Here is a 14,125-nt window from a genome sequence, read left to right on the forward strand (position 1 = left end):
GACATTTCTGTAGTGGCCATGAGCAAGGGGTCCAGGAAAAGACATGCATGGCAAATGCCATATGGTCTTTGTTGAACAGAATCGTTGACATCTTCACTTGTTAGTCAAATATACATTTCAAATTTAACGTTGACCAAGCTTAAATCCTAATTGCTTCCCAAACATGTTTATCCAAACCTTCCCTATCTTAATTGATGGTTAATAGCAACCTTCCAGGTGCTCAGACCAAATAACTTGAGCCTTGAGTTTTCCGTTTATGTGACTTCCTACATCAGGAAATGCCTTAGCTTGGCTCTACCTTCAGAATAGTTCTAGATTCTAAACATTTTTTACTCCATCTCTGGTGTGAGCCATGTACTGTCAGTTCTTCCCTGGATTACTGTAATAGTATCTAAACGGGTCTGTTTGCTCCCAGCTTTGTCCTCCTATATTCTATTTCCAACACAGTAACTAGAGTAGCATTCTTATAGCATAAGGATGATCATGTTCCTTAACTAAACTCCAAATGACAACATATCCCACTCAGAAAATGACAAAAGTCCTCGACACATGGCATTAGAGGATCCATATGCCTCTCAGTTCTCCTTTCTAGTGACTCTCACCCTTACTCATTTGCTCCAGGAGCCCTGTTCTCAAACCTGCCAGGCTGTACCCAACCCCCATCTGACCTTTCCAGCCTTAGTGCTTTCTATTCCTTTTGCCTGCAAAACTCTTCTCCCAGATATCAACATTGCTTCACGCCTTCACCTCCTGTAAGTCTTTGTTTGAAAGTCACTTTTTCTGTGAGGTCCGCCCTGATGACCCTACTTGAAATTGCAATTTCTCCCAACCCTAGCACTTTCACCTCCTTGTCTCAGGTACACTACTCCTTTTCCTATAATATCTATTGTCTTCTACTTATCATCTTCTACTATACTGCATAGTAAAATTCGATTTATCATCTGCTGTCAGCCTTCCCTTGCTAGAACATAAATCCATGAAGGGAGGGATCTTTGTGTCATACACTAATTTATATCCCAAGCCTCTAAAGCAGCCTGGCACTTAGTATGTATTCAAACAATTTTATAAGTAAAGCTCATTAGTTCTCAAAATTTCCGAAAATAACTGGATGGGAATTTGATGGGAATGAAGCCTTACAAAAGTGACTGTGGCTAAGAGCCAGGGACAGCTGACAATGTTGTATAACTTTAAGTTATACATGGTAGATTGAATATATCCATTCTCTTCTTAAACCCATGAAGATTATAGTAAAGGAGTAAAAGGGCTTTTTAATTCACAAGAACAAAGAGAGTAGCAAGAAGATGATGAAGAAAATTAGCAACAAGTTTTAGTACATGGAAAGATGTCTAAGATAGATAAAAATAGATAAATCATAACTGACTGGGGTTTCTAGTTTCTCTGCTATGCTAAAGGACTTTTGGAAAGAAACTGAGAATAATCAAGCAAATTCCTGCTGTACCAATGCAGAAATGTCCAAGAGTTAGAGGCAAGAGAGGTGAAGAGAATTTGGGGAATGATGATGAACTTCATCTACAGCAAGATAGCATTGAAGCAGCCCAGAGAAGAGCCAGTTCCAATCAGAACATGACAGTGAATAGCTATAGGAGAATAAGAGGTAAGATTAAGGAAAAAATCTGTAATGAAAATGTGATAAACTAAAGATTGGTAAATGGAAAGTGAAGAAACTGAAAAAACAAGGTGATTATAAACCTATGAAAAACAAAAGTTGGATTAACAACCCAAATGGTTAAGTTGTGAATAATGTAAATAATTGATGTTGAATTATAAAATGAGGGTTATTCATATTGACAGTGTAGGCAGAGGAGGAAAGTTTGGATGAGGGGAGGTGGGTTAGGGTTAGAAAGTAAATCCTAATCTCAGATTGTGTGGAATCAATGAATAATATCTAAATGTTTTAAAAAATCAAAAAATAGTAGTAAAGTACATCATGTGGAAATATCATAAATATCTGAAACAGAAGGTCAAAGAGTTGAAAATTATTTCCTCAAGAAATAGCATTTGGAGATAATGCTGTGTGGGAACAGGTAGAGCAGAGATGTGTTGGTTTTCATCATGAGCCTATAGTACTATTTGACTTTTAAAACTAAATGCAAGAGTTACTTTAATAAAAATAAAGTTAAACAAATAAAGGTTTGGCAGATTCATACTTTGCAGTTGCAAACAAACAGAGGGAATCATATCACAAGGAAAAATGTTAAACATAAGTGTTTTTAGGTTGTGGGGCTACAGGTGATTTTATTTTTTATTCACTTTTTTGGATTTTTCTAATTGCCTAATAACATGTGTACATTACTTTTATAATTGAAAATCTCAGCAAAATTCTGTTTTAAAAAAGCACAAAACACTGCCTTCATTTAATAGATGAGAAAAATGGGCTTTGGAAATATAATTGACTACTCAAGGTACATAGCTAAGTAGTGTGAGGCAAAACTAGAGACTATTTTGATCTCTTTATTCCTGCCGCAAGTATTTTTTCACTATGATCTTTTATCTTCAAAAGTGGTTATAGAAATAAACATCAGAGAATGTGGGTTATAATTACATTTATTTCAAATAAGTAACTCTAACGAAAGAGATTTTGGTCATATCCTATAAGCTACGTATGTTAAAATCCATTCTAGTTACAGAACAGGCAGAGGTTATAATTAACACATAGAAAAGTATAAGCACATCTGGAAACAGGGCTAGTGATTCAGCAGCTGGAGTTTGATGAAGACATTAGTGAAAGTCAGGGTTGCAGCCGTCAGAATTCATTTTTAAGTGACTTGAATTTTATGTGCCAGTGCAAGTCTAACCAAAGTTCATGCTTGGTGTGTGGTCGGTTGGTTTACTTTTGGGGGCTGGGGAAGAAGTGTGGAGAATAGGCTGTAAGCGGGTGGGTAGGGTTGACAGAAAATAGTTTGTTTTCAGAGAAATTTTCTGACAAAGATTTTTTATCGAATATCACAGGTCACATCTTAATTTAATGTCTTAGAAATACTTACTGAATGACTGCTGTATGTCAAATATTGTACAAGGTTCTGGATGTATTTCTCTGATAAACTTTGTTAGTATTATTTTTCATGATACTAGAGTTTCCACTACTTTAATCTGACCTCCAGACAGAGACTTGAAAGTTCCGTAGTAAGTGTCCATTATGGTCCACTGAAAACTACTGCAAATAATAAAATGATAAAACTAATTTGGGTTATAAGATTATCATGATATTTAAAATAGAAATTAAAAAACCTGTGTTCCTTTCTGTCATCTCATTTCTAAAAATCTTTGCCTGCATCTTAGTTCATCAGTAAGTCATTAAAATTCAATTTAACCTGGCATCTCAGATTTTAATTTTGATAGGACTAGATTTTCTTTTTCTTCCCATGTTAAAAGAGCATTCATTTTTTAAAAGGAGGTTTTTCTTACTGCTGAAGGGTGCAGCTTTTTCTTTGACTGTCCAGCAGAGGGCATGAAAGCCTATCCATGGTTCTAGCCCAATAGCTAGATTTGATTTAATGGCTAAGGGACACACTCTAGCAGAATGGAATAATAATGAGGTTCAAATTTGCAAAGAGGAATTTAGTACTTTAGCTCGTGTTGCTCACAATGAAGCTGAGCGTCAGGTGAGACGCCTGCCATCAGAGAGTCTAGAAAATTTGAAATATACTTGTACTTCTGAGGGTGACACTTGTAAGTTTGAGTTGCCTAAAAAGGCAGGGTAATTTGTATATATGTTCCTTATGTGGTCTATAACCCTACAGGACTGACCCTATAGGTCTAGTCTAATACTTTTCTACCTGACCATGAGTTCCCCTTTAATTTTCAGTTTTGTGGTTCCAATTTGTTTCATTTGTGTTAGGAGCACAACTTTTATAAAAGACAACTATAAAATTCAATATCTTTCATGGAAATGAAATAGAGCTAGGATAAGACTGAATAGCATTCAGCTGGACAATGAAAATGAAACTCAACCAGAATATTATATTTAAGGCAAATGTGAAATACTTCAGGTTTGAATAAGATAAAATGACACCATGAAAATGTGTTGGCTATAAGGCTCCACTTTCAATAGAGAAAGATTTTTTTAATCAGAACAAAGAAAGGAAATAGAGTATACATTCCAAAGGAATCTTTCACTTTTAAATCCATTTTGCTTTGTGATTTTGTACAAAATAACAATACAAGCTTTTTTCTTCCTGTTTAATACTACATCTTGGAAAAATAGTATATATTTTTTGTTATTTTACTAAATGTAGTTCTGGGAAAATGAAAGTAATATCCTTTTACAAAATGATATAATTTGGTGATAAACAAAATGTAATTTATATTTGTGCATTTGGAAATAGTTATTTTTCCCCTTCTAAAATTATGCCAGCCTAGATCTATCTGATTCATGAAGCAAGTAATGTATATCAATCAAGATGTCAGATTTTTATATTAGTAAGATGAAATATGGTATTGTTCAGAAGCACTGAAATTATCAAAGAATTCAGGTGTCTTAGTTTCATTCTCATGTTTATTGAGGAAAAGTTTCCCCTTTGGAAAATCTGTTTATGGGATGCAGTAAGCAAAACTAAGAGAATTTCCCTTTCACTAGTAATTAATATAGTTTTGTCTCTCTTTATATTTAGTAAATTGTCAACTTTAACTTTTTTCATTGAATATGAAACCTGAATTCATCTGTCAGTTCAGATTATTCTCTCATTTATGTATCTAAATCTGGAAAAGTTTATACTGTTAAAAAGCCTTAGGTACCACTGACTAATTGCCTTTTAGACTTAAAAGGTCTGGAGCTATTATTTTTTCATGAAGAGTATTGAGAGACACAAAATAAGAAAGCCTAGGGACTGATTTTAAACAATCAGTGGACGATTGCATGCTTACCTGATACCATGTGGAATGCTTGTCACCTGTGGCATGGCCAATAAAATAGATTGATGCTATATGAGGAGAGTTGGATGAAGGGTTGGGAGGCCAATCTCTCAAGGATACCAAAACATTACTGAGGTTCTAAGGTCTTTCTGGAGATAAGGGTTTTTTTAAAGGAGAGTTTGTGGTGGAAAGGAACACTTTGATAAGGTGTGTAAGCCACTCAAGGGAACACTCAAGTAACAATAGATGCTCACTAAAAAGGGTAAGTCTGTGTAACCCCAGGAACTCTGCTTTGCTGTTTAAGGTTTAAGTGTTTGGGACCAAAACTAAACTGTGTAAGTCTTCAGAGGAGAGTTTTTCTACTTTATAAATACAGTTTTACTATAAATTTATGAGCATAAAGAGAGGATTCCATTAAGAAGAAAACAAGAATTGACATATGCTCAGAACAGCCAATACTGGAACATTAACTCCGTGTGATTAAGCCTCCACTGTATTTTTAGCCTCCAATTTTTATTTTCCAATAATGCATTTTATTCTTAGTTTCCTTCACCTTTATTTTGTCTGTTTTAGACAAGGTTTGCTAACTGCTTCAGTTGCTGCTATATTAACCAAATTAGCTTATTTTGTTTTTATTTACTAAACTTGAAGCCTTTCCCTTCACCAATAAAATAAAGCCCCCCTCTGATTTCCTCCTTTAATCAATACTTCTTGCTCCATAGTTTTAGAAAACAAAGGCACTATATAATGTAGTTTAAATATAGTAAAAGGAAAAGACATTTTTCAGACAATTGGAACAAAATAGACATTGAGAAGAATGATATTAAGAAGCTGTTGTTTATGTTGTTGACTGAGATAATGGTATTGTAGTTACATTGTTAAAGTCTTTATCTGTTATATATATAATAAGATATTTATGAGTGAAATGATTTGATTTCTGAGATCTATTTTAAATAACCAAATAAATAAATACTCTTATTTTCTTAGTTTTTGGCTCTGGAGAAAGTCTATAGGTTGAATTTGAGCATATGTCCATTTTTCACTTGCTAACTCTAATTCTAGCCTGTGGCTCTACTTTTCCTGAGCAATGAAACTTAATAAACTACTGAACCTTTTGCTTAGCATATATTTTATTTTGAGAATATTATGTTGATTAGCCCATTGTATACCAAAATTCAGTCAGCCAAATATGGACTTACCCATTTTTGATAACCCAAAAAGCATTTTTACTTATTTTTATTTAATGTATTTTAAAATCAACTCAGTCTCAAACTTAAATGTATTTAAATGAAAAGTTCAAATTGTATTCTAAGTGGAAAACATGTTTTTTATATCCACATAAAAATAAATAGACGGCTGTAAAATAAAAATACTCAATGTACCACCTAAAAATATTTCAAATAAGATGGGTAGGAAGTATAACACACTTTGAGAAAATAAATACATGTTTTGAAATTGGGAATAGACCATAGCAGGGTAGTAAAAACAATAAAAAAAAATTTCCATCTGCAGAAGTAAATATTCAAACAATTAGTGATTATTTTAAAAAGTTTATCAACCATACTCAATTTAGTTAAATAAATGCAAATCAAAACAATAATATGATATCAGTTTTTTACCCATAAAAGTGGTAACAATATTACATGTTGCTAATATCTTATGTTGGCAAGGATATGAGTAAACAAGCCTTTTTATATACCACTGGGAGAAGTGTGAATTAGCATAACATTTTTTGGAACCCAATTTGGCTATGTGTATCAAAAATATTAATACATATTCTCATAGATTCAGCATTTCTACTTTTAGACACAGTTGGAAAGTAATTCTATAGTTGTAATCCTATAAGAAGGCAAAGATGCTTTTAAAAGAATATTCATTGCCACAGTACTTATGATACAAAAAGTGGAGGAAGCAATGGAGACGTTTAAGGGGACAAATTAGACAAATAATGGTACATATGAACAAAGAACTATGCAGCCATTAACAAGAATAAGGTGATATGGAAAATGCCAATAAGTATAGTTAACTATTAATTTTATTTTTAAAAGGAAGATAAAGAGTATGGTGTATACATTTTCAAAGGATCTATATATGCCATAAAATTTATTTTCTTTGTAAAGACATAAGAAATATGTGATAGGTACATCTCTTGGGGGAGAAGTGGTGGGGGGAAACCATGGATGTGGGTAAGAGAGACGTTGTTTAATATTTGCATTTCTGTACTGTTAATTTGTGAAAAATCTTATGCAGGTATAATTTTCCTCTATGTTAACAAACACTCTCTGGGTACAGGGATAAATGGTGTTTTTGTTTGTTTGTTTTATTCTTTATTATTTTCTGTTTTAAAAAAGTAAAGATTACTTCAATAAAATTTTAAATGAAAAACCACCAGATTTTTTGAATGGAAACATAGATTTACCAATATAGGACTGTGTATTATATTGTTTTCCAATTAATTACAGCATATCAAGGGCCAATATTATTCACTGGAGAGCAATTACTTCGTAGCTCAAAAGCTGCAGAACCTGCTCTAGGAATGCTTTTTCCACATAATCCCCAGCTTATCTCCTTAAAATGAAATTGGAACTATTCTCTCCAGCATGAGGATGTTGACATAAAGAGACAAAACCAAAAAGGAAAAAGAACTGATTTGAAAGAAGATGAAAGTGTAAAGGAGAAGATATGGTAGGAATATTAATTTGGGAATGAAACTTATCTCTGTGATGGCAAAAGCTGTCTTTAATAAGACTTTGCTCCTTGGATGATGCCTCAAAGTGGCTGACTGTAGAACGGAAACCAGGATAGTTATTCGACAGAATAAAACTAGCACCTTATGACCTTGGCTTGCATTTCTAATGGTGGCATTGAGGGCTTTTTAGCAAACATCTTCATCTCCATTTTCCTACTTGGAAAGAAGGAAATACTATCTTCCTAGGATTTTCATTTTAAAGTTAATTTGTGAATATATCGCAACCTCCTTATCCCAATTATGCTCTGAGGACATTGAACTACATTTTCAGCAAATTACTTGCCCTCTCTTGATTCTATTTCTTTGTGCATGTTTTCCTCTTTACACAGAATTCTTTCCCGTAATCGTTTTCTTTGAAAATGCCTGTCATCTTTCCTCATGCAACTGAAATTTCCCTCCCCTATGAAGCCTTCCCTGACTCCACAGGCAGATGCAGAGATTGCTTTTTCCATGATATTCCATACATACCCACATTATAGCAATTACTTTATTGTACTCTAAGTTTCTTCTTTTTTTATGCCTCTGTCCTCTCTGTGTCTTTGGTTGCTTGAAAACATAGAGATGGTCTTTCAATAAAACTGCACAAATGTATGCATTAATAATGGAAGGAATAATCCAATGAACAAATAACTGCATACAATGGATACAAATAAAATGCTTAGCTTCTCCAGGCTAGGGTATTATCATCATTCACTCACTCATTTATTCAAAAATATGTATTGGAGGTCTACTACGCATCAGGCACTGTGCCAGTTGCTGGGAACAGAGCAGTACACAAAGTATAAAGTGTTTTACCCTTTTAGAGGTTGCAAACTTGCAGGAGATCATGCACTCATAAGTGAAGTGCAATGCGGGCAATGAAAGCAGAGCCCTCAGGTGTTAGGGAACCTAGTCTAGTGGAAGTCAGGGAGGCCTCCCTTGAAGAAGTGATGTGTTACTAGAGATAGGAAGGATGATAGGGATAAGAACTGGAAAAGGAAGAAGCTGTTCCAGAGCCAGAGGCAAGAGAAGCATGGGGCTTTTGAGGCAGAGAAAGAAATGCAGTCTGGTTGGAGGGTGGAGCAAAGGAGAGAGTGCTAAAAGAAGTAGGAGAGGTACCCAAGGACCAAGTCATGATTGACCTTTAAAAATCATGTTAAAATTTTTGTTACTTTATCCTAGAAATGATAGGAAGACATTTAAGCAAAGGGGTAACATGATTGGATATGTATTTTTAAAAGCTCTGTCTGGCTGTAGTGTAAACACGGATTGGAAGAAGGAAAAGAGGAAGCTGCCACCATCATCAAAGAGAGAAAAGATAACAATCTGGACTAGGATGGAGATAATGACTTGAACCAAAACAATGATTTACAGGGCTTTTAAGGACATTTAATGTTCATCTGGCTGTAGAAATGAAGGTAATAAGAGAGACAAAGACAACTTTCTCATTTTTCTATTAAGCATAAAATACCTGGTATCTAGCCCACAGGACAACATAAATGTTTTTGAATGAATTAACAACAGATTCTCATAGAATATTAAGAATATTTTTACAGAATATTATATAGTAATAGTAACAGTATGTTTAATGAATAATACTGTGCCTAGTGGTGTATGACACCACTTACATTAAAAAAATCCTCTATTTTACTTCTTTTTTTCTGAATTTTTGAATTTTATTTTTTATACAGCAGGTTCTTATTAGTTATCCATTTTATACATATTAGTGTATATATGCCAATCCCAATCTCCCAATTCAACCCACCACTACCATGCCACTTCTCTATTTTACTTCTATCATGTTATTATCAAAAGTAATTGAAACAGTAAGCACATTTATAGAATGAGGGAGTTAAACAAGATGACCTCAAAAATTCATTCTAGGACTAAATCTCTACTTCTAACTCATTATTGTAGTGTTTCCTTTCCAGCATTAAACTTTTTCTTTTATGTTTTAAAAAACAATTTGAAGGAAAGTAGCCATATTCCCAAAGATCACTCTGTGCGTGTTTGTGTGTGTGTGTGTGTGTGTGTGTGTGTGTGAATTTCTAGTTCTATGCAAAGAATTAGTTAAGATATCCTGTGATACTTAGATTTCCATTCCTATGATTACTTCTCTCTAACATGAGAGTTAAATGAGAGTAAGGTGATGTGAATAATTAAACTGATAAGTATCACTATGGAAGGCTAATTTTCAAATAGAATAATAATCTAGATGACATCCTAATATTTTTTACATATTTTGCATTATTATAAAGTTTTCTGGAATACCCTCACCCTTTCCTTATTTTTTTATATTTTATATTTTATATACATTTTTATGAAGAAAAACTGAAAAGAATCAGTTATTTTAAAATTATTATTTTGAGTAATTGTCAAATTAAAAATAAATCTTAGAACTATATTTTCAGGACCTCATTTCAGTTGTCTGGGAACAAATTCTAACCAAATGTATTAATACTTTTATAAGAAATTTGTTAAAGCCAATTGACCTACTCATTGGAGTTAGGTATAAGATGTTTCTCCTGGACTCTTTAATCTTCCAATAAAATGCTGGTTATGGATACTATTTATTTTGTTCTTTAAATTTATTCAAAAACACTTGGATTCATATTTAAATTAAGTAGCAAACTTGATTCCCAAGGTGAATAAGTGACAGAGATTCCTATTGTACTTAAAAAGAAACAGTTGTTCATGCTTTCAAACAAAATGGAAGATTGAATTTTATGAATCCCAGGCACCCATGAAATATAACTAACCTACGTTTAGAGGACTTAAACTCTGGAGACCAAAGAAAAACTCTTCAACACTGTACTTCAATTGCTCTACTTGATTTTACTCCCGGTAAGTATTGTGTATGTAGGGGTGTGTGTGTGTGTGCGTGCATGCGTGCACGTGTGCACGCACAATCAATTGTGAATTATATATTGATCATTCTAATATCAGTATATCTGAAAATTTTAAAGTTTACAGCACTATGAACGAGGAAATTATATGGCGAAGGACATAATCGGAAATCTGTACAGTTGCATTATCCTATCTCCTTTTATGGAAATTATCTTTACCCAGATATTTTTCTAAAAGTGTTTTTCACCCTTGGGTCGGTTAAGTGGGATGATGCAAGCTGCAGAGGAATCATCTAGGAAGTATATTAAAAATAAATCTGAAATTCTGGCATAGTATTATTTTTGATCTGGATGATGATTACATAGTATGTTCACTTTGTAAAAATTTATCAAATTATACACTTATTATCTGTGTACTTTTCAGTATATATGTTGTACTTAAATACAAGAAAGAAAATACATAAAAGAATATACAAGGGATCACTAAAATAGTTTAGAAGAAAACAGAAGAGAATATCATCACGATTTGGGGCATACAAAAATTTCTTAACCAGGATACAAAGAAATTATCATCATAAAGGGAAAAAATTATGAACTGGACTACAGTAAAAATAACTTGTCAGGGCTTCCCTGGTGGCGCAGTTGTTGAGAGTCCGCCTGCCAGTTCAGGGGATGTGGGTTCGTGCCCCGGTCCAGGAGGATCCCGTATGCCGTGGAGTGGCTGGGCCCGTGAGCCATGGCCGCTGAGCCTGCGCGTCCGGAGCCTGTGCTCCCCAACGGGAGAGGCCACAACAGTGAGAGGCCCTCGTACCACAAAAAAATAATAATAATAAATAAATAAAAATAACTTGTCATTAGAAAATTTCATTAATAAAGTGGAAAAGCAGCCCACAGGCTAGGAGAAGATATTTGTAACACATATATCTGATAAAGGGCTCAGATCAAGAATATATAAAGAACTCCTTAAAGAAAAAAGAAAATAGAATGATTGACAAAGAAATTGAACATATAATTCACTAAATCGAATATTCAAATAGATAATAACCATAGTAAAATGTGTATGGCTTCACTAGTTATTAGGGAGATGAGTTATAAACTACAAATTTTTATTTTTTGACCCCCTACATACCTACTAGAATGGTTAAAATGAAAGAAGATAGATAATATTAGGCACTGACAAGGATGTGGAACATCATGTACTGCTGTGAGTGTGTAAATTGGTACAAGCACTTTGGGACATGTTTTGGCAATATCCACTACCCCTGAACCCAAGCGCAACTGTGATGGAGCAACTCCACTCCTAGGTATCAGAGAAGAGAAGGTATAGCTCTCCCCAAATCATGTACAAGAATGTTTAAGCATAATAATTTGCTGTATAGCACAGGAAATTATACCCAATATCTTGTAATAACCTATAATGGAATATAATCTGCAAAAATACTGAATCACTATGCTGTATACCTTAAACTAACACAATATTGTAAATCAACTACACTTTAATAAAAAATAGAAACAAAGAAAGTTCATAGCAGCACTATTTGTAATAGCTAAAAACTGGAAACGTACCAAATGTCCATTACCAGTAAAATGGATTAAACATTTTGTTGTGGTATTTTCTGCAATAGAATACTGTACTGCAATGAAAGCAAGTGAACTAAACTACATGAAACCATATAGATGAATTTTGAATCTTAGGACATAATGTTGGGTAAGAAGTTAGATTCAAAGAATTAAATATACAGTAGTTCGAAAACAGACAAAACTCATCTATGGTTTTGGAAATCAGGATAGTGGTTACCCACAGAACGGTGAGGGTAAGGACAGGAAGGTGGGGCAGAGGGAGCTTCTGGGAAAGGATAATCTATTTATTGACATGAATACAGATTATGCAGGTATATTCACTCTGTGAAAATTCATCTAGCTGTAAACATGTACTTTTCTGGATGTACCTCAACATTATGATTACAGAAGAAAAAATTTTTTAAAGTACTGTATCAAGAAAACACAGGAGCCAGTTTAAAAAAGCCCAGGCAGACAAAAGGTGAACAATTTAAGTATCATAATAATAATAGTTATTATGGATTAAAGCACATTGAATCAATGGTAATCTGTAGGTTCATAATGACACTCAAATATAAGGAAATATTGAAACATAATATGCATCACTCTTTGAGCTAAAAGAAAGACAGTACCTCCTTACTTTCCCAGCATTTAATTATTAATGGGCCCCACTTTTACTCTCAAATAGTCCCTGTTTGGCTGATAAATTACATATTATCTCACTAATAAGCCAGCTCCTTATTTTGTATTGTGAATTGATAAATGAAGGGGAAGAATTTTAAGCATTTATCCTGCCTTTTCAGGGTAACTAAATAGACTCAAATGAAGAGACCAAGGCTTATTTTACAGAAGAGATTTTACTACAGATGAAGATAAAATAGAATTAGAAAACCATCTTTCTACAAACTGTAACAAATGTACTGACTCCAATAAAGATTATCAATTGTTAAAAGTATTATTTTAAAATTATTATTATGGTTGATGGAGAATAGGATATTCCTATGGTTTCCAAAATAACACCACAATAATCACTTGTTTTTGTCACTAAAGGAAAAGTATGTACAGTTGAAGAATGGAGGGATCAGATTAGCAACACCCTAATCCAGTGAACAACCTTATCATAATTAAGGCTAAATCAACAAGATATTAGGTCTCCAGATATGCTTCACATCACCTATGGTTTATTTTAGAAACTACTTAACTTGATTCCATCAAAGCCTTTTGATTTAAATTTCAATTTACTGAAAACACAAGGTATAGAGAAACAAGTTAAGTGACATCACCAGACAAATCCAGAAGGTGGAATAAACTGTAGGAAAACTGGTTCAGTTTTGTTTTGTCTTTTTTTTTTTTTTAATAAATCAGGGATGGTGAAAAAATGTAGCTTAATTAAAAGAGACTTAAGGGGCATAATAATCAGAGGAAATGAAAATACTGGTTGAAACAAACCAGTAGTATGGTGCATTTTGAGAAACGGGTAAATTTAAACATGGATTGGTTATCAATAAGATGAAAATTTATTGCTATGAAAAGACAATGATAATTAATGGGGGAGAAATTAGGTTACAAAGCCACAGATATGGAATGGTCTCTTAAAGAAGAATAGATAGTCTTTGTGTGTATGTGTATAAACAGAATATCTGGAAGAATGTGCAGATGTTCAATAGGGTTTTAGGAGTAGTGATATAGGTGGAGAGAATATGGTCCCATGGTATTTAAACAAGGTACATTTTTGTTTTTGTTTTCCAACTTTCTACAATGCACATATATAACTTTTATAATAACAAAAGGCTAATTTCAGTTAAAAATGTGATATTAGAAAGTCATGATTAATAAAGGGATAGGTAAATAAGATTGCTCCATTTTATACATTTTTATTTTTTCCTATTGCAATTAACAGGACATGACTAAATTATAGTACTCAGAATTTGGTGGGCTATGTTAATGATTCAACCTAATAACCAGATATGAGTATACTTTGGGCTTATGTTATTTTTTTCTTTCTGCGCATGTTGAGCTACCACTATGTCAACTATTGCTTCTTCACAATTTGATATTTATTTTGCTGTTCACTATACAACAAATATATTTTGTAGTTGCTATACAAAATATAATATTT

Source organism: Mesoplodon mirus (genome assembly GCF_964341445.2).
Source record: "Mesoplodon mirus genome assembly, chromosome: 6".
Classification (NCBI taxonomy): Eukaryota; Metazoa; Chordata; class Mammalia; order Artiodactyla; family Ziphiidae; genus Mesoplodon; species Mesoplodon mirus.